The sequence below is a fragment of the Cololabis saira genome, chromosome 20, assembly GCF_033807715.1.
Source record: "Cololabis saira isolate AMF1-May2022 chromosome 20, fColSai1.1, whole genome shotgun sequence".
NCBI lineage: Eukaryota > Metazoa > Chordata > Actinopteri > Beloniformes > Belonidae > Cololabis > Cololabis saira.
This window is the reverse complement of record NC_084606.1, coordinates 7,836,987-7,857,216: the sequence shown is the minus strand read 5'-3', so window position 1 is coordinate 7,857,216 and position 20,230 is coordinate 7,836,987. Positions and strand designations below refer to the sequence as shown.

Sequence of the window (20,230 nt, the reverse complement as noted above, 5' to 3'; positions counted from 1 at the left end):
TTAGCGGGTATAGAAGGGCAAAGTTTTACATAGACAGGTAAGCCAAATTTGGCAGTTTCTTTTGCTGCATGGTCAGCTGAAGCATTGCCTAGTGAAAACAGGGTTGGACTGGGTGTGGGCTTCACATTTAACAAAGCAATAGATGAAGGTAGTTGACAGGCTTGTAACAGTTCACCAATCAATTAACCACATTTAACGGGTGTCTCCGAGGATGATAAAAATGCTCGGTTCGCCCACAATATATAAAATCTATAAAATACAATATACACAACCAAAAGCATCTCTGGAATCTGTATAGATTGTAACAGTTTTACCTTTTGATCAGTATATAGTTTCATCTACTTGGGTGGAGCTGGAGGAGGAGGGCGCTTTCAACAATTAAGAATTATCACAAATTGTATAACCTGCGTATGGTATTCCATTTTTATAAGCAGAGCCGTCAGTGAGGAAAACAGGAAAAGTCAGGACGAGTGTTAAAGACAGAGGTGTCAAAGGTATTCACATTCATTACTCAGGTAGAAGTATAGATATTAGAGTTCAAAAAATACTCCTGTAGAAGTTGAAGTATTGTAGAAGTTGAAGTATCAACTCAAAATTTATTTATTTATTTTTTTATTTTTTTCTCAAGTAAAAGTATAAAGTACTGGTTTCAAAAGTACTTAAAGTATAAAAGTAAAAGTAATATAAGCGGGGAAAAACCATTAAGGCTAAAAGCCATTGAAAATGAATGCATCTTAGTATAATGCAAATATATTAAAGAACCATATATGTGCATTATTGAGCATTAACATGTGTTTCAGAGACCAGACACGTACAAACCAAATATGTTTATACTTCTCATCCAACCACAACCAAATTCACTCTATCCGGATGGCACAATTTAACTGGATAGTTTTTTTTTAAAGGCCGAAATGAAATAGAGTAAGGCTGTTTTTAAAACGTAAGGAGTAAAAAGTAAAGATAATTGCGTGAAAATGTAAAGAGTAAAAGTAAAAAAAACGTCTGAAAAATAATTACTCCAGTGAAGCATACACAACCAAAGGTTCTACTTAAGTAAGGTAATGAGGTATTTGTACTTCGTTACTTGACACCTCTAGTTAGAGATTAGTTATACATGCATTCAGAGACGTTATAGTAGGCCACAGACAGATTTCCATGCACTTACATGATGAAGTTACCATAGGCAGGATAAGATTATGTAAATTGGGATGCTCTGATTTGGCTCTCCTCTCAGCGCTCAACCTGTGTAGGAAACACTTTTGAAAAAGACATTAGTATTTTCATACATTTCAGATTCTTTTCTTTTGCGTTATCCAGGCCTACCCTTTGTGGAGGGCAATTAGCAAATATATATTTTGCATGTACCCTGGAGGGAATCCATCAATCTGATCTCGTGACAGACCACAATTCTCTTACTATTATTTGGCTCCAAATTTTGTAGGCAACAGATCTTGGATTTTTGTAAAATCCAGTCGTCATCAGAAGTGTCATCGTCATTTGATTCTTTAATCAGTTTCACCGGATAAAGGTTTTGATTTTATCATTTAACTGGTTCTCTAATTTCATTTTTGTCTGCGTTGTGTTTTTAAATCTTTCCTTAGTAAAGCCATCAGCTTTTTATTTAGATCAGTAAGCGAAGCTATTTGGGATTCTGCATTACGGCGTCTACTTTCATCCCTCCAAAAATCTGAGGGAGTTTGAAGTGCTTTTTAGTTATTTTAACAATATTTAATACTAACTAAGTAACAAACAAAACTAACAAATAAAACTATCGGTACCGTGATTACCATACATGTATTTAAAAGGACAAGTCAACTCTTTCTCTGACTCTCTACTGAAAAACTTCCCAAAAACTTTCAATTTTTTTTTTTTTCTTTCTGTAAGATCCCCCCAAAAAAACTTTCAATTACACTTACTTTTACCCACAAATTACTTGCTAATTCTTCCAATCATCAGTCTACTTCAGAGCATACAAATCATTCCTGTTGATGCAAGGAGAGCGAGTCAATTCTTACTGAAATGAAATATACCTCAAGTATTTGGGAGAGCAAATCATCCCCACTTATAAAAAAAACAGTTCTTCTACATATATGTCAGTTTCCCACAAGTATCTCAGTGTTCCAAACACTTCTTTTTGGACCTCAAGTCCTGCATATGCTATAAGTCCCACTGGACTACTCAGACCAACATGGCATTCTGGCCATTATTTCCTTAATGTTACCAGAGATATTAAACCTTTTTAGAAGAGCGAGTCAGATTCTTAAGGCAGGAGAAGCAGAACATTCTCACAACACAATCAAATTCAAGTGTTATGAAATTGCCAGCGTTCCTAAAAACATCTCTACAATAACGTTCCCAATAACACAAAATAATAAAAAATAACCCTCACAACCACACAGCGGACTTACCTAAAATCTCAGGATGACGTCAACCATTCTCCGGCACTCCAATTCACAGACTTTCGACAACAACTCAGCAACAATAATTTGGGATTTTGTAAGTGGATCCCCTTTACCTCTAAAATTTTAGATAGAGTCGCTGATTGCGCCGTTGTTCTGGAACAGGAGTTTCCATCGAAGGTCTATTGTCATCCGGGTCACAGCACCAAATTGTTGTGGAATTTATCAAAAACCAGTTCAGAAGTCCGCTCGTGGTATAGAGAGGTTTTTAATCAGTAAGCCGGCGTTCGACATGACCAACTCAGATCGAGTCTGTATTTGGTGTGTCGACCCAAATTGGTTTGTTCAAAGGGTTTTTATACAAAAGTTACAGGAATAAACCAGCCCAGTGAGAGAGGTGGGACTTTTAGCTTTGGGACCACCCCTGAGGGATCAGGAAGTCCGTATATGTTCTTTGTCTCTGTGGGGGCTGGAAGTCTTGGCAAGGATGCAAGACGCCGGACCTTGCGTGACAATGTCCCGGCAGGGGTCCCCAGGAACTGGAACCCGCATGTCTATGAGCATAAGGGGGGGCTTGAGCAATCTGCAAGGCGTCGTTGTGTCCCTGCAGAGGGGCCAAATGGTCAAAATGCTTCATCACCTTCAACCTGGAATCTACACTTCAAACAAACTTCATAAATGTGACTGCAGCGCCCAACGTGGGGCTCGAACCCACGACCCTGAGATTAAGAGTCTCATGCTCTACCGACTAAGCTAGCCGGGCTTCAGATGCTAGTAAATAAGAACAATAATCGAAAAGTGTCTGTAATGTGAGGTTTTATCAGTGTTTCAGAGAAACCAGTTTTCCGTCTGGACTCCTCTGGACACCACCCAGACAGTTGAAGGACAACATGTGACTAAACTAGTGATTTTCTAGTTTTTCGCAATTGTAGATGCTCACAAATTGGCCAATCCGGAGGTGTCCATTTTTTAGGAGTTGGTGCAGTTGGAAGCCAACTACCTGGTGATGATGTCACCTACTCTCGTCCACTTGGCATTATGAGACAACGGGAGCGCATTTCAAGTTCAGCTGGACTACGTCAAAATCTGTGTAGACCTGGCGGTTATCAGGTTGCTATGCTCCTCAAGATAGCCTATAGCTAGCTAGTGCAAAATGTCCCACTATCTATGTCTCTACATACCTGTCTAGATGGTTTTGTATAAGATTAAGGGGGAATAGAAACTAAATGATAATTTAGTCCTAAAATGACAACATGAAGATGTTTCTGTTGTTTATTTTGACGATAAAAACAGGAAGCTGCCAGTAGATGTGCTAAGTGTTGCATCAGATACATAGTTGTGAATAGCAACTCTGTCATTTAGCCTTGGAATGTCATCAAAGACATGTGATGTCACTGAGGATGTCACAAAGACTTATGGAGGGTATACATAGCACTCCTTAAAGGGGACCTATTATGAAAAACACGTTTTTTCTTGTTTTAACATATATAAAGTGGTCTCCTCTCACCCTGCCAGCACAGGGGAGACAAAATACCATGGAATTCTGCAGGGTCTGCTCCCCCCCCGACTGAGTCTTCCAGTGTCACGTGACCTTTTTTTGAGCCATTCTGAATCTGCGCCTAGGGTGACGTCACCATAGGCGCTCATTTCCATAGGTTCAGCCTCCGCTGCTGAAACCACGCCCACAACCAGCTCTCTCCGCTGCTGGAGCGGTCCTTTCATTGAGCCAGTCGGACGCGGCGCCGCGGCGGAGCGGATCCGGGTTAAATCATCCAGGTTCCCGGGTGGTTTGGGAGCTGGGTCCTCGGAGGTCCGTCCCAGGCTGGACCAGCTTCACCCTCCGAGATTTTCAGCCAAATCTGTCGGTTTGATCACCGGGAACGGGCGATGCGCCGCGGATGCGCTCCGGAGCCGATCCGTGCGCCATGCGCCCGCCGTGGGGTTGCGGCGCCCGTGGCGCATCATCCGCCGGGCAGATCCGGCTGAAACGCCGCTTGTGGGTCCCCGGGAGTCCCTGCTACCAGTCCAGGCGGGTGCCTGCGGTCCCGGCCGGTCGGAACCGGTCAGATTTCCCGGTTAAAGCCGCGGTGATGCGCGATGCGCCCCGGAGCCATGCTGGGCGCCCGGCGTGGCTCCGGGGCCAGCGTTCAGCATCCGCCGGGCAGATCCGGCTTAAATAGTGCATAAATGTTATTTATATACAACTCATATTTTATTTTTTTAACAATAAAGTTGCCATTTGTGAAAATTCAGTGTTGATTTATTTACAGGCTCGGGCTGCTCTGAGGGAGCAAGGTTTATTCTCCTCCCCTCCTACACGTCATTCAGGGAGCCAATCAGCACAGAGCCTCATTATCATACCCCCCCCTTCCCTAAAAATGAGGCGCAGAAAAAGAGGTTAGAAGCGGTAAAACTAGTGACAGGGCCCACAAGCTGGATTTATGATTTATGTAGAAAAAACAAGCTTTAGATTGTTTTTAAGACATTCAAGGCCTGTTTAAAATATACATTAAATGCCATAATAGGTCTCCTTTAAAGTTAGGATTTTTTTTATTCACATTATTAACAGAAATAGGGAAATAATTCTGCCAAGGGAGCATGAAAACATGATGACCTAAGTAGGTCAGTCTTGGAGTATAGAGCAGAAACATTTCTGATGTTACTGCACTCTGTGTGAGATTGGGATGGTTTCCATGGACACTGCAGAATGTTAAGCAAAATGTTTGCGTTTCAATATAAACAGCAGAGGGCCGCTGTTGCTACATTTGGTAACGTGCACATGTTTTCATCGTCATCGGCAAATTAAATACATGCATCAGATAAATTGTCATAATTACCAATTCTTTCATCTAACCCTGGAATGTCATCAGACATGTGATGTCATTGATGATGTCACCATTCTCAGCCAGTAAAATCCATCTCAGTGACCACAACAGCAGTGGAGGTGATTGCTTTCTGCTTACCTTCAACCTGGACTCTACACTTTAAACAAATTTCATAAATGTGACTTCAGCACCCAATGTGGGGCTCGAACCCACACCCCTGAGATTAGGATTAAGATTAACATTCATACATGAATCATTGTTGGCAGGATTTCAACCTGCACGGGTAATCCCCAACGGATTTCGAGTCCATCGCCTTAACCACTCGGCCACAACAACCACTCCAAAATGTGTGAATTTGCAGAATCAGATAAACAAATGCAATCCCTTTTATTTAAAGATTGTTCCTCCTTTCTTCAAGGCAGGTGATTGTGCAGACTTTAATAATTCCCGATACATATCAAAGTTTTCTGTTGCAGATAAAGTTTGTATGGTTGGTAAACTTGTAAGGATGGATAAAACAAAATTGAAAGTTCATTATGACCCTGATGTGAGTTGAACACATAACCTTCTGATCTGGAGTCAGACGCGCTACCATTGCGCCACAGAGCCTTTTCTAATATTCTCTGAGGTTGTACACCAATATGATCATAGCGGGCACCACTTCCAAACCAAATAACTTCCGTCTTGTTTTCATGAAGCTTCATCCATGTTTTAAAGTCCCTGAGACAGTCCATCAAGGGGTTCAGTGGGTTACTATGATGCAGAGAAAAATAGATGTAAAATATATGAGATGTTCTACACTTGGAGCTTTGTTCATTTATTTATTTTTAATAACAAGGGGCGTGGACAAGGTGGGAGCATGCAGAACCTTGCAAACTCACCTGGGAAGAACTCTGGAGAGCTGAACCTCTGCGCACAAAGTTCCTCATTCAATCAGTGTCCTCCCAAGCCCGGCCAACCTGCACACCTGGGGCCTGGCAGATACGCCTGAGTGCAAGTTGTGCCAGAGGAGGGGCACCATGGAGCACATTCTGAGCTGCTGCCCAAAGGCGTTAGGAGAGGGGCGGTATCGCTGGCGCCACGACCAAGTTCTAAAATCCTTGGCGAATTCCATCTGCACAGCGATACAGAACAGCAAGACCCAGGTCGCCCCGAAGCAGTCAATCACGTTTGTTAGAGCTGGGCAGAATGCGAAACACCAGCCAAACTCCGCAGGAGGACTCTTCGCTACCGCTCGTGACTGGCAGCTCCAAGTTGACTTGGGAAGGAAACTCAAGTTCCCAGCTAGCATAGCTGCCACTTCACTCCCCCCAGATATGGTATTAACTTTGGAGTCCACCAAGCAAGTGGTCCTGCTGGAACTGACTGTCCCCTTGGAGGGCCGGATTGGTGAGGCCAATGAGCGCAAGAGGGCCAAATACTCTGAGCTCACCACAGAGTGCCGGAGCAATGGCTGGAGAGCCCGCTGCGAGCCAGTTGAAATTGAGCGCAGAGGTTTCCCAGGACATTCACTCCAGAGAGTGCTCAAACTCCTTGGAGTTACAGGACTGCAGTTGAGGAGAGCCACCAAGAAAATCCTCGAGGCCACAGAAAAGGCCTCGCGGTGCTGTGGATCTGTAGGGGGGGATCTGTGGTGCACTACTTGGACACAAGCCAGGGATTGATCACCCCCGGCTGGGGGAGAAATAGACATTTCTTCCCTGACCGGGAATTGAACCCTGACCGTGGTGGTGAAAGCACCAAATCCTAGCCATTAGACCATCAGGGACACATGTGACATCATGACAACTTCACTGCAACTTCACTGCATCGCCAGTGAGTGTCGCCAACAGAAAAAACTTTGCAAATGTGTATACGCCAGAATTGATCGGTGCATGAAGCACCACAACTTTCTACATTCAAGTCACTTTCTGAACATCAGACCGTGTGCGTACAGACATTTTGTAAATGAGGCCCCTGATGGATGAGTTATAAATCACAGTCTTGTCTGAGGTTAAGACATCGTACATTTAACAAGCCTTTTGTTCCCCGTTAAGCGTTGTTGGCAGGATTTGAACCTGCGCGGGGAATCCCCAATGGATTTCGAGTCCATCGCCTTAACCACTCGGCCACAACAACCACTCTAAAAGGTGTGAATCTGCAGAATCAGATAAATAAATGCAATTCCTTTTATTTAAAGATTGATCCTGCTTTCTTCAAGGCAGGTGATTGTGCAGACTCGCATAATCTGAGTCGTTGCAACACGTGTGTTTCCACATGTTACCATAAAAGAGGGCTAGTGGCGCAATGGATAACGCGTCTGAGTACGGATCAGAAGATTCTAGGTTCAACTCCTGGCTAGCTCAAAAAATCCTAATCTTATACGTAGTCATAATTACAAATTCTTACATGTTATCGTCGTCAACGGCAAATCAATGAAATTATTTCACCTAACCCTGGAATGTCATCAGACATGTGATGTCATTGATGATGTCACCAGTCTCAGCCAGTAAAATCCATGACAGCAGTGGAGGTGATTCCTTTCTGCTCACCTTCAACCTGGACTCTACACTTCAAACAAACTTCATAAATGTGACTGCAGCGCCCAACGTGGGGCTCGAACCCACGACCCTGAGATTAAGAGTCTCATGCTCTACCGACTGATCCTGCTTTCTTCAAGGCAGGTGATTGTGCAGACTTGCATAATCTGAGTCGTTGCAACACGTGTGTTTCCACATGTTTCCACATGTCACCATAAAACAGGGCTAGTGGCGCAATGGATAAAGCGTCTGAGTATGGATCAGAAGATTCTAGGTTCAACTCCTGGCTAGCTCAAAAAATCCTAATCTTTAATATTATCCCAGTCACAACCTTGGTAGTGTACACGTTTCTTCTTCTCTGTCATTTATTTATTTACTTGCTTTTTTCATTTGTCTCTGTGTATGCCCGGAAACGTACACTTCAAAGGTGCCGCAGGATAGGCCGTCTTCCATAATGTTTCCAAAGCTGCCCCCGGCTCACGCATTATTTTTGTCTTTCATGGGACCTCTTTTATTCATTCTCTTCCTTCCTCATATCTCATTAGAGGCAAATGCCCTTACCTGACGACAGGGGCGCCACACCTCCACACACACTTCTTCCAACCTCACACCGTGTAAACTGACATAACTGCAGAAACCGAGCACATATCTAATGCTGGGTACATGTCTCTGTTCAAGCTGTGATCGTATAGTGGTGATTACTCTGCGTTGTGGCCGCAGCAACCCCGGTTCGAATCCCGGTCACAGCACCGCTGTGGCAGCCAGAGAGCTTCTTAAACTTTTGGAAAAAGAATGAAAAATGTGCCACGGCCACAACAAAATCCACTAGGGTGTTTGGGTCAGATTTTCACACCATTCACACTTCAATTGATTGGGGTGGGGAAAGGGGGTGCTACGGCCCAGGCACTTAACCAAGGACAATGGACTCTGCCAGTGGTAAGGACCCGGCAAGGGAGACAATAATTAATTTAAAATGTTTCCTTTTCCCAGTTTAAGGCCTTGGTAGAAGAATACACGAGTCATGGACCTGTCAACATGCATCCTCCTTCGATAGCTCAGTTGGTAGAGCGGAGGACTGTAGAACCAGTAAAACAGGTATCCTTAGGTCGCTGGTTCAACTCCGGCTCGAAGGACTGGCTTTATTTTTCATCTGCCCAGAGCGGGATTCTATTTCACTGCTGTACCCAGCTATGGCTCTGCCATCTACTGTGGATGGGACATCTGAGTCGTTGCAACACGTGTGTTTCCACATGTTTCCACATGTCACCATAAAAGAGGGCTAGTGGCGCAATGGATAACGCGTCTGAGTACGGATCAGAAGATTCTAGGTTCAACTCCTGGCTAGCTCAAAAAATCCTAATCTTTAATATTATCCCAGTCACAACCTTGGTAGTGTACACGTTTCTTCTTCTCTGTCATTTATTTATTTACTTGCTTTTTTCATTTGTCTCTGTGTATGCCCGGAAACGTGCACTTCAAAGGTGCCGCAGGATAGGCCGTCTTGTATAATGTTTCCAAAGCTGCCCCCGGCTCACGCATTATTTTTGTCTTTCATGGGACCTCTTTTATTCAATCTATTTAATCTCATTAGAGGCAAATGCCCTTACCTGACGACAGGGGCGCCACACCTCCACACACACTTCTTCCAACCTCACACCGTGTAAACTGACATAACTGCAGAAACCGAGCACATATCTAAAGCTGGGTACATGTCTCCGTTCAAGCTGTGATCGTATAGTGGTGAGTACTCTGCGTTGTGGCCGCAGCAACCCCGGTTCGAATCCGGGTCACAGCACCCCTGTGGCAGCCAGAGAGCCTCTCAAACTTTTGGAAAAAGAAAGAAAAAGGTGCCACGGCCACAACAAAATCCACTAGGGTGTTTGGATCAGATTTTCACACCATTCACACTTCAATTGATTGGGGTGGGGAAAGGGGGTGCTACGGCCCAGGCACTTAGCCAAGGACAATGGACTCTGCCAGTGGTAAGGACCCGGCAAGGGAGACAATAATTAATTTAAAATGTTTCCTTTTCCCAGTTTAAGGCCTTGGTAGAAGAATACACGAGTCATGGAGTTGTCAACATGCATCCTCCTTCGATAGCTCAGTTGGTAGAGCGGAGGACTGTAGAACCAGTAAAACAGGTATCCTTAGGTCGCTGGTTCAACTCCGGCTCGAAGGACTGGCTTTATTTTTCATCTGCCCAGAGCGGGATTCTATTTCACTGCTGTACCCAGCTATGGCTCTGCCATCTACTGTGGATGTGACATCTGAGTCGTTGCAATACGTGTGTTTCCACATGTTTCCACATGTTACCATAAAAGAGGGCTAGTGGCGCAATGGATAACGTGTTTGAGTATGGATCAGAAGATTCTAGGTTCAACTCCTGGCTAGCTCAAAAAATCCTAATCTTTAATATTATCCCAGTCACAACCTTGGTAGTGTACACGTTTTTTCTTCTCTGTCATTTATTTATTTACTTGCTTTTTTCATTTGTCTCTGTGTATGCCCGGAATCGTACACTTCAAAGGTGCCGCAGGATAGGCCGTCTTCCATAATGTTTCCAAAGCTGCCCCCGGCTCACGCATTATTTTTGTCTTTCATGGGACCTCTTTTATTCAATCTATTTAATCTCATTAGAGGCAAATGCCCTTACCTGACGACAGGGGCGCCACACCTCCACACACACTTCTTCCAACCTCACACCGTGTAAACTGACATAACTGCAGAAACCGAGCACATATCTAAAGCTGGGTACATGTATGCGTTCAAGCTGTGATCGTATAGTGGTGAGTACTCTGCGTTGTGGCCGCAGCAACCCCTGTTCGAATCCGGGTTACAGCACCCCTGTGGCAGCCAGAGAGCTTCTCAAACTTTTGGAAAAAGAAAGAAAAAGGTGCCACGGCCACAACAAAATCCACTAGGGATCAGATTTTCACACCATTAACACTTCAATTGATTGGGGTGGGGAAAGGGGGTGCTACAGCCCAGGCACTTAGCCAAGGACAATGGACTCTGCCAGTGGTAAGGACCCGGCAAGGGAGACAATAATTAATTTAAAATGTTTCCTTTTCCCAGTTTAAGGCCTTGGTAGAAGAATACACGAGTCATGGAGCTGTCAACATGCATCCTCCTTCGATAGTTCAGTTGGTAGAGCGGAGTACTGTAGAACCAGCAAAATGTCGCTAGTTCAACTCCGGCTCGAAGGACTACTGTTAGTTTCCATGTGCCCAGTGCGGGACTCTATTTCATCACTGTACTCGGCTTTGGCCATTTGGTAACATGTTATCCTCGTCATCGGCAAATCAATTACATGCATCAGATACGTAGTCATAATTACAAATTCTTACATGTTATCGTCGTCAACGCAAATCAATGAAATTATTTCACCTAACCCTGGAATGTCATCAGACATGTGATGTCATTGATGATGTCACCAGTCTCAGCCAGTAAAATCCATGACAGCAGTGGAGGTGATTCCTTTCTGCTCACCTTCAACCTGGACTCTACACTTCAAACAAACTTCATACATGTGACTGCAGCGCCCAACGTGGGGCTCGAACCCACGACCCTGAGATTAAGAGTCTCATGCTCCACCGACTGAGCTAGCCGGGCTTCAGATGCTAGTAAATAAGAACAATAATCGAAAAGTGTCTGTAATGTGAGGTTTTATCAGTGTTTCAGAGAAACCAGTTTTCCGTCTGGACTCCTCTGGACACCACCCAGACAGTTGAAGGACAACATGTGACTAAACTAGTGATTTTCTAGTTTTTCGCAATTGTAGATGCTCACAAATTGGCTATTTCGGAGGTGTCCATTTTTTAGGAGTTGGTGCAGTTGGAAGCCAACTACCTGGTGATGATGTCACCTACTCTCGTCCACTTGGCATTATGAGACAACGGGAGCGCATTTCAAGTTCAGCTGGACTACGTCAAAATCTGTGTAGACCTGGCGGTTATCAGGTTGCTATGCTCCTCAAGATAGCCTATAGCTAGCTAGTGCAAAATGTCCCACTATCTATGTCTCTACATACCTGTCTAGATGGTTTTGTATAAGATTAAGGGGGAATAGAAACTAAATGATAATTTAGTCCTAAAATGACAACATGAAGGTGTTTTTGTTGTTTATTTTGACGATAAAAACAGGAAGCTGCTAGTAGATGTGCTAAGTGTTGCATCAGATACATAGTTGTGAATAGCAACCCTGTCATTTAGCCTTGGAATGTCATCAAAGACATGTGATGTCACTGAGGATGTCACAAAGACTTATGGAGGGTATACATAGCACTCCTTAAAGTTAGGATTTTTTTTATTCACATTATTAACAGAAATAGGGAAATAATTCTGCCAAGGGAACATGAAAACATGATGACCTAAGTAGGTCAGTCTTGGAGTATAGAGCAGAAACATTTCTGATGTTACTGCACTGTGTGTGAGATTGGGATGGTTTCCATGGACACTGAAGAATGTTAAGCAAAATGTTTGCGTTTCAATATAAACAGCAGAGGGCCGCTGTTGCTACATTTGGTAACGTGCACATGTTATCATCGTCATCGGCAAATTAATTACATGCATCAGATACATTGTCATAATTACCAATTCTTTCATCTAACCCTGGAATGTCATCAGACATGTGATGTCATTGATGATGTCACCATTCTCAGCCAGTAAAATCCATCTCAGTGACCACAACAGCAGTGGAGGTGATTGCTTTCTGCTCACCTTCAACCTGGGGTCCGTTTCACAAAGCAGGTTCAACAAACTCTGAGTCTAATCCTGAACTCTTAGTTGATCTACTCTGAGATCGGAAACTCTGAGTTTTCGGTTCCAGAACAGCGGATTTGAGGTAATTTACTCAACTCTAAGTAGTTTCACCTGGAGTTAAGCTCGAGCGTGAGGGAAATAAAAAGCCAGCATCAGTAGAGCGCTGATACAAGGATTCACCATGGCAACCGGTGACACAAAAGAGCGACATACTTTTTCTTTTTTTTCTTTTTAACTTTATTTATCTTTTCAATTTACAAAATCCCTTTGAGGAAACATTAGTTTGCATCTCAAGATCCACATACTTCACGCCACTGGAGTTAGAAGTGTTAATACGTGCGTATGGCGAGTATGAGAGCATATTTTGGAAAAAAAAAATGAAATTTTATTGTCATTTAGATCAGGGCCGGGTACGGCAGCTGCCACACCTCGGCTTCAGGGGAAAATGTAAATGTTTTTTTTTTTAAATACATTTATGGAATTACTCTGTATTGATTTATTCTATTAATTCATACATATAAAATAACTACAAATGCATATCAGAACAACATGATGGATTTCAGTAGGTATTATCTATCCCAACACTTGTATCCCCCTCATATCTTGAAATGTCCCAGCGTCCCTGACGACAGTGGTCGCAATCAATCTGGTTTTTAGTGCGCTCTGCAGTGTTACTAACTTACAAAAATGAAAAGGAAGCAGACAACCACGCAATAAAAAAAAAGAAAGAATGCAAGTGATGGGTCCAGAAGATATTAACGAGGCTGTTAGCCACTGATGGATTAATTATGCAAGTTCATCTCAAAGTAAGATATAAATCCTCTTATACATCTGTTTAAGGGAAATATTTGACTTTTTTTTACTCTCCCTCTCCTTTTTGCATTTGGACTTTAACTGTTTGAAGTTAAACTGGGATGTCCCTGTGATATTGTTGCACTGACATAGTGAATAAAGTGAACAAGTTAAATTGCGTTTGTCAGATATTTTTCTGCTCTCTAACTCTGCCGCTTGCTGTCCGTGGTGCAGAAAACTGATGCGTATTGCGTAAAGACCCATTGGCTGAATTGACGCCACTGAGGGAGGAGACAGAGAGAAACTCCAGGTTCGCTGAAATAAACCTGGTCCCGACCAGGTTAGATTCAGAGCGTCTGTTACTACGGTAACTGACCGAGAGCTTAAGTTACCTCTCTTTGTGAAACAGGCTAGAGTTACTCCTCTTTCTCTGGTTTGAGTTACCTCCCTTTGTGAAACGGAAAACTCAGAGTTCCCCTCATTTCAGGGTTAACAGACTCCGAGTTTTCACTAAACCTGCTTTGTGAAACGGACCCCTGGACTCTACACTTTAAACAAATTTCATAAATTTGACTTCAGCACCCAATGTGGGGCTCGAACCCACACCCCTGAGATTAGGATTAAGATTAACATTCATACATGAATCGTTGTTGGCAGGATTTCAACCTGCACGGGTAATCCCCAACGGATTTCGAGTCCATCGCCTTAACCACTCGGCCACAACAACCACTCCAAAATGTGTGAATTTGCAGAATCAGATAAACAAATGCAATCCCTTTTATTTAAAGATTGTTCCTCCTTTCTTCAAGGCAGGTGATTGTGCAGACTTTAATAATTCCCGATACATATCAAAGTTTTCTGTTGCAGATAAAGTTTGTATGGTTGGTAAACTTGTAAGGATGGATAAAACAAAATTGAAAGTTCATTATGACCCTGATGTGAGTTGAACACATAACCTTCTGATCTGGAGTCAGACGCGCTACCATTGCGCCACAGAGCCTTTTCTAACATTCTCTGAGGTTGTACACCAATCTGATCATAGCGGGCACCACTGCCAAACTAAATAACTTCCGTCTTGTTTTCATGAAGCTTCAGCCATGTTTTAAAGTCCCTGAGACAGTCCATCAAGGGGTTCAGTGGGTTACTATGATGCAGAGAAAAATAGATGTAAAATATATGAGATGTTCTACACTTGGAGCTTTGTTCATTTATTTATTTTTAATAACAAGGGGCGTGGACAAGGTGGGAGCATGCAGAACCTCGTAAACTCACCTGGGAAGAACTCTGGAGAGCTGAACCTCTGCGCACAAAGTTCCTCATTCAATCAGTGTCCTCCCAAGCCCGGCCAACCTGCACACCTGGGGCCTGGCAGATACGCCTGAGTGCAAGTTGTGCCAGAGGAGGGGCACCATGGAGCACATTCAGAGCTGCTGCCCAAAGGCGTTAGGAGAGGGGCGGTATCGCTGGCGCCACGACCAAGTTCTAAAATCCTTGGCGGATTCCATCTGCACAGCGATACAGAACAGCAAGACCCAGGTCGCCCCGAAGCAGTCAATCACGTTTGTTAGAGCTGGGCAGAATGCAAAACACCAGCCAAACTCCGCAGGAGGACTCCTCGCTACCGCTCGTGACTGGCAGCTCCAAGTTGACCTGGGAAGGAAACTCAAGTTCCCAGCTAGCATAGCTGCCACTTCACTCCCCCCAGATATGGTATTAACTTTGGAGTCCACCAAGCAAGTGGTCCTGCTGGAACTGACTGTCCCCTTGGAGGGCCGGATTGGTGAGGCCAATGAGCGCAAGAGGGCCAAATACTCTGAGCTCACCACAGAGTGCCGGAGCAATGGCTGGAGAGCCCGCTGCGAGCCAGTTGAAATTGAGCGCAGAGGTTTCCCAGGACATTCACTCCAGAGAGTGCTCAAACTCCTTGGAGTTACAGGACTGCAGTTGAGGAGAGCCACCAAGAAAATCCTCGAGGCCACAGAAAAGGCCTCGCGGTGCTGTGGATCCGTAGTGCACTACTTGGACACAAGCCGGGGATTGATCACCCCCGGCTGGGGGAGAAATAGACATTTCTTCCCTGACCGGGAATTGAACCCGGACCGTGGTGGTGAAAGCACCAAATCCTAGCCATTAGACCATCAGGGACACATGTGACATCATGACAACTTCACTGCAATTTCACTGCATCGCCAGTGAGTGTCGCCAACAGAAAAATCTTTACAAATGTGCATACGCCAGAATTGATCGGTGCATGAAGCACCACAACTTTCTACATTCAAGTCACTTTCTGAACATCAGACCGTGCGCGTACAGACATTTTGTAAATGAGGCCCCTGATGGATGAGTTATAAATCACAGTCTTGTCTGAGGTTAAGACATCGTACATTTAACAAGCCTTTTGTTCCCCATTAAGCGTTGTTGGCAGGATTTGAACCTGCGCGGGAATCCCCAATGGATTTCGAGTCCATCACCTTAACCACTCGGCCACAACAACCACTCTAAAAGGTGTGAATCTGCAGAATCAGATAAATAAATGCAATTCCTTTTATTTAAAGATTGATCCTGCTTTCTTCAAGGCAGGTGATTGTGCAGACTCGCATAATCTGAGTCGTTGCAACACGTGTGTTTCCACATGTTACCATATAAGAGGGCTAGTGGCGCAATGGATAACGCGTCTGAGTACGGATCAGAAGATACTAGGTTCAACTCCTGGCTAGCTCAAAAAATCCTAATCTTTAATATTATCCCAGTCACAACCTTGGTAGTGTACACGTTTCTTCTTCTCTGTCATTTATTTATTTACTTGCTTTTTTCATTTGTCTCTGTGTATGCCCGGAAACGTACACTTCAAAGGTGCCGCGGGATAGGCCGTCTTCCATAATGTTTCCAAAGCTGCCCCCGGCTCACGCATTATTTTTGTCTTTCATGGGACCTCTTTTATTCAATCTATTTAATCTCATTAGAGGCAAATGCCCTTACCTGACGACAGGGGCGCCACACCTCCACACACACTTCTTCCAACCTCACAGCTTCTCAAACTTTTGGAAAAAGAAAGAAAAAGGTGCCACGGCCACAACAAAATCCACTAGGGTGTTTGGATCAGATTTTCACACCATTCACACTTCAATTGATTGGGGTGGGGAAAGGGGGTGCTACGGCCCAGGCACTTAGCCAAGGACAATGGACTCTGCCAGGGGTAAGGACCCGGCAAGGGAGACAATAATTAATTTAAAATGTTTCCTTTTCCTAGTTTCAGGCCTTGGTAGAAGAATACACAAGTCATGGAGCTGTCAACATGCACCCTCCTTCGATAGTTCAGTTGGTAGAGCGGAGTACTGTAGAACCAGCAAAATGTCGCTAGTTCAACTCCGGCTCGAAGGACTGCTGTTAGTTTCCATCTGCCAAGTGCGGGACTCTATTTCATCACTGTACTCGGCTTTGGCCATTTGGTAAAATGGCTAATTCTTACATGTTATCGTCGTCAACGGCAAATCAATGAAATTATTTCACCTAACCCTGGAATGTCATCAGACATGTGATGTCATTGATGATGTCACCAGTCTCAGCCAGTAAAATCCATGACAGCAGTGGAGGTGATTCCTTTCTGCTCACCTTCAACCTGGACTCTACACTTCAAACAAACTTCATACATGTGACTGCAGCGCCCAACGTGGGGCTCGAACCCACGACCCTGAGATTAAGAGTCTCATGCTCTACCGACTGAGCTAGCCGGGCTTCAGATGCTAGTAAATAAGAACAATAATCGAAAAGTGTCTGTAATGTGAGGTTTTATCAGTGTTTCAGAGAAACCAGTTTTCCGTCTGGACTCCTCTGGACACCACCCAGACAGTTGAAGGACAACATGTGACTAAACTAGTGATTTTCTAGTTTTTCGCAATTGTAGATGCTCACAAATTGGCTATTTCGGAGGTGTCCATTTTTTAGGAGTTGGTGCAGTTGGAAGCCAACTACCTGGTGATGATGTCACCTACTCTCGTCCACTTGGCATTATGAGACAACGGGAGCGCATTTCAAGTTCAGCTGGACTACGTCAAAATCTGTGTAGACCTGGCGGTTATCAGGTTGCTATGCTCCTCAAGATAGCCTATAGCTAGCTAGTGCAAAATGTCCCACTATCTATGTCTCTACATACCTGTCTAGATGGTTTTGTATAAGATTAAGGGGGAATAGAAACTAAATGATAATTTAGTCCTAAAATGACAACATGAAGGTGTTTCTGTTGTTTATTTTGACGATAAAAACAGGAAGCTGCTAGTAGATGTGCTAAGTGTTGCATCAGATACATAGTTGTGAATAGCAACTCTGTCATTTAGCCTTGGAATGTCATCAAAGACATGTGATGTCACTGAGGATGTCACAAAGACTTATGGAGGGTATACATAGCACTCCTTAAAGTTAGGATTTTTTTTATTCACATTATTAACAGAAATAGGGAAATAATTCTGCCAAGGGAACATGATGACATGATGACCTAAGTAGGTCAGTCTTGGAGTATAGAGCAGAAACATTTCTGATGTTACTGCACTGTGTGTGAGATTGGGATGGTTTCCATGGACACTGCAGAATGTTAAGCAAAATGTTTGCGTTTCAATATAAACAGCAGAGGGCCGCTGTTGCTACATTTGGTAACGTGCACATGTTATCATCGTCATCGGCAAATTAATTACATGCATCAGATACATTGTCATAATTACCAATTCTTTCATCTAACCCTGGAATGTCATCAGACATGTGATGTCATTGATGATGTCACCATTCTCAGCCAGTAAAATCCATCTCAGTGACCACAACAGCAGTGGAGGTGATTGCTTTCTGCTCACCTTCAACCTGGACTCTACACTTTAAACAAATTTCATAAATGTGACTTCAGCACCCAATGTGGGGCTCGAACCCACACCCCTGAGATTAGGATTAAGATTAACATTCATACATGAATCGTTGTTGGCAGGATTTCAACCTGCACGGGTAATCCCCAACGGATTTCGAGTCCATCGCCTTAACCACTCGGCCACAACAACCACTCCAAAATGTGTGAATTTGCAGAATCAGATAAACAAATGCAATCCCTTTTATTTAAAGATTGTTCCTCCTTTCTTCAAGGCAGGTGATTGTGCAGACTTTAATAATTCCCGATACATATCAAAGTTTTCTGTTGCAGATAAAGTTTGTATGGTTGGTAAACTTGTAAGGATGGATAAAACAAAATTGAAAGTTCATTATGACCCTGATGTGAGTTGAACACATAACCTTCTGATCTGGAGTCAGACGCGCTACCATTGCGCCACAGAGCCTTTTCTAACATTCTCTGAGGTTGTACACCAATCTGATCATAGCGGGCACCACTGCCAAACTAAATAACTTCCGTCTTGTTTTCATGAAGCTTCATCCATGTTTTAAAGTCCCTGAGACAGTCCATCAAGGGGTTCAGTGGGTTACTATGATGCAGAGAAAAATAGATGTAAAATATATGAGATGTTCTACACTTGGAGCTTTGTTCATTTATTTATTTTTAATAACAAGGGGCGTGGACAAGGTGGGAGCATGCAGAACCTCGTAAACTCACCTGGGAAGAACTCTGGAGAGCTGAACCTCTGCGCACAAAGTTCCTCATTCAATCAGTGTCCTCCCAAGCCCGGCCAACCTGCACACCTGGGGCCTGGCAGATACGCCTGAGTGCAAGTTGTGCCAGAGGAGGGGCACCATGGAGCACATTCTGAGCTGCTGCCCAAAGGCGTTAGGAGAGGGGCGGTATCGCTGGCGCCACGACCAAGTTCTAAAATCCTTGGCGGATTCCATCTGCACAGCGATACAGAACAGCAAGACCCAGGTCGCCCCGAAGCAGTCAATCACGTTTGTTAGAGCTGGGCAGAATGCAAAACACCAGCCAAACTCCGCAGGAGGACTCCTCGCTACCGCTCGTGACTGGCAGCTCCAAGTTGACCTGGGAAGGAAACTCAAGTTCCCAGCTAGCATAGCTGCCACTTCACTCCCCCCAGATATGGTATTAACTTTGGAGTCCACCAAGCAAGTGGTCCTGCTGGAACTGACTGTCCCCTTGGAGGGCCAGATTGGTGAGGCCAATGAGCGCAAGAGGGCCAAATACTCTGAGCTCACCACAGAGTGCCGGAGCAATGGCTGGAGAGCCCGCTGCGAGCCAGTTGAAATTGAGCGCAGAGGTTTCCCAGGACATTCACTCCAGAGAGTGCTCAAACTCCTTGGAGTTACAGGACTGCAGTTGAGGAGAGCCACCAAGAAAATCCTCGAGGCCACAGAAAAGGCCTCGCGGTGCTGTGGATCCGTAGTGCACTACTTGGACACAAGCCGGGGATTGATCACCCCCGGCTGGGGGAGAAATAGACATTTCTTCCCTGACCGGGAATTGAACCCGGACCGTGGTGGTGAAAGCACCAAATCCTAGCCATTAGACCATCAGGGACACATGTGACATCATGACAACTTCACTGCAATTTCACTGCATCGCCAGTGAGTGTCGCCAACAGAAAAAACTTTACAAATGTGCATACGCCAGAATTGATCGGTGCATGAAGCACCACAACTTTCTACATTCAAGTCACTTTCTGAACATCAGACCGTGCGCGTACAGACATTTTGTAAATGAGGCCCCTGATGGATGAGTTATAAATCACAGTCTTGTCTGAGGTTAAGACATCGTACATTTAACAAGCCTTTTGTTCCCCATTAAGCGTTGTTGGCAGGATTTGAACCTGCGCGGGGAATCCCCAATGGATTTCGAGTCCATCGCCTTAACCACTCGGCCACAACAACCACTCTAAAAGGTGTGAATCTGCAGAATCAGATAAATAAATGCAATTCCTTTTATTTAAAGATTGATCCTGCTTTCTTCAAGGCAGGTGATTGTGCAGACTCGCATAATCTGAGTCGTTGCAACACGT

General features: G+C 44.3%; 20 non-coding genes across 20 annotated transcripts; 5 read left to right on the top strand and 15 right to left on the bottom strand.

The window, feature by feature from the left end:
- Positions 1–3,089: 3,089 nt before the first annotated feature.
- Positions 3,090–3,162, bottom strand: trnak-cuu (transfer RNA lysine (anticodon CUU)). The gene has a single exon. It is a non-coding gene; the product is annotated as a tRNA-Lys (tRNA).
- Positions 3,163–5,478: 2,316 nt separating this feature from the next.
- Positions 5,479–5,560, bottom strand: trnas-cga (transfer RNA serine (anticodon CGA)). The gene has a single exon. It is a non-coding gene; the product is annotated as a tRNA-Ser (tRNA).
- A 201-nt stretch (positions 5,561–5,761) lies between these two features.
- trnaw-cca (transfer RNA tryptophan (anticodon CCA)) lies at positions 5,762–5,833 on the bottom strand. The gene has a single exon. It is a non-coding gene; the product is annotated as a tRNA-Trp (tRNA).
- Positions 5,834–7,260: 1,427 nt separating this feature from the next.
- On the bottom strand, positions 7,261–7,342 carry trnas-cga (transfer RNA serine (anticodon CGA)). The gene has a single exon. It is a non-coding gene; the product is annotated as a tRNA-Ser (tRNA).
- A 154-nt stretch (positions 7,343–7,496) lies between these two features.
- trnar-acg (transfer RNA arginine (anticodon ACG)) lies at positions 7,497–7,569 on the top strand. The gene has a single exon. It is a non-coding gene; the product is annotated as a tRNA-Arg (tRNA).
- A 236-nt stretch (positions 7,570–7,805) lies between these two features.
- Positions 7,806–7,885, bottom strand: trnak-cuu (transfer RNA lysine (anticodon CUU)). The gene has a single exon. It is a non-coding gene; the product is annotated as a tRNA-Lys (tRNA).
- Positions 7,886–8,787: 902 nt separating this feature from the next.
- On the top strand, positions 8,788–8,876 carry trnay-gua (transfer RNA tyrosine (anticodon GUA)). The gene is given in 2 exon segments: positions 8,788–8,824; positions 8,841–8,876. It is a non-coding gene; the product is annotated as a tRNA-Tyr (tRNA).
- Positions 8,877–9,019: 143 nt separating this feature from the next.
- On the top strand, positions 9,020–9,092 carry trnar-acg (transfer RNA arginine (anticodon ACG)). Its single transcript has one exon. It is a non-coding gene; the product is annotated as a tRNA-Arg (tRNA).
- Positions 9,093–9,466: 374 nt separating this feature from the next.
- On the top strand, positions 9,467–9,538 carry trnah-gug (transfer RNA histidin (anticodon GUG)). Its single transcript has one exon. It is a non-coding gene; the product is annotated as a tRNA-His (tRNA).
- Positions 9,539–9,833: 295 nt separating this feature from the next.
- trnay-gua (transfer RNA tyrosine (anticodon GUA)) lies at positions 9,834–9,922 on the top strand. The gene is given in 2 exon segments: positions 9,834–9,870; positions 9,887–9,922. It is a non-coding gene; the product is annotated as a tRNA-Tyr (tRNA).
- Positions 9,923–11,282: 1,360 nt separating this feature from the next.
- Positions 11,283–11,355, bottom strand: trnak-cuu (transfer RNA lysine (anticodon CUU)). The gene has a single exon. It is a non-coding gene; the product is annotated as a tRNA-Lys (tRNA).
- Positions 11,356–13,940: 2,585 nt separating this feature from the next.
- Positions 13,941–14,022, bottom strand: trnas-cga (transfer RNA serine (anticodon CGA)). The gene has a single exon. It is a non-coding gene; the product is annotated as a tRNA-Ser (tRNA).
- Positions 14,023–14,223: 201 nt separating this feature from the next.
- trnaw-cca (transfer RNA tryptophan (anticodon CCA)) lies at positions 14,224–14,295 on the bottom strand. Its single transcript has one exon. It is a non-coding gene; the product is annotated as a tRNA-Trp (tRNA).
- Positions 14,296–15,368: 1,073 nt separating this feature from the next.
- trnae-uuc (transfer RNA glutamic acid (anticodon UUC)) lies at positions 15,369–15,440 on the bottom strand. Its single transcript has one exon. It is a non-coding gene; the product is annotated as a tRNA-Glu (tRNA).
- A 268-nt stretch (positions 15,441–15,708) lies between these two features.
- Positions 15,709–15,789, bottom strand: trnas-cga (transfer RNA serine (anticodon CGA)). Its single transcript has one exon. It is a non-coding gene; the product is annotated as a tRNA-Ser (tRNA).
- Positions 15,790–16,957: 1,168 nt separating this feature from the next.
- On the bottom strand, positions 16,958–17,030 carry trnak-cuu (transfer RNA lysine (anticodon CUU)). The gene has a single exon. It is a non-coding gene; the product is annotated as a tRNA-Lys (tRNA).
- Positions 17,031–18,252: 1,222 nt separating this feature from the next.
- Positions 18,253–18,334, bottom strand: trnas-cga (transfer RNA serine (anticodon CGA)). Its single transcript has one exon. It is a non-coding gene; the product is annotated as a tRNA-Ser (tRNA).
- A 201-nt stretch (positions 18,335–18,535) lies between these two features.
- On the bottom strand, positions 18,536–18,607 carry trnaw-cca (transfer RNA tryptophan (anticodon CCA)). Its single transcript has one exon. It is a non-coding gene; the product is annotated as a tRNA-Trp (tRNA).
- A 1,073-nt stretch (positions 18,608–19,680) lies between these two features.
- trnae-uuc (transfer RNA glutamic acid (anticodon UUC)) lies at positions 19,681–19,752 on the bottom strand. Its single transcript has one exon. It is a non-coding gene; the product is annotated as a tRNA-Glu (tRNA).
- Positions 19,753–20,020: 268 nt separating this feature from the next.
- Positions 20,021–20,102, bottom strand: trnas-cga (transfer RNA serine (anticodon CGA)). The gene has a single exon. It is a non-coding gene; the product is annotated as a tRNA-Ser (tRNA).
- Between the last annotated feature and the right edge of the window lie 128 nt (positions 20,103–20,230).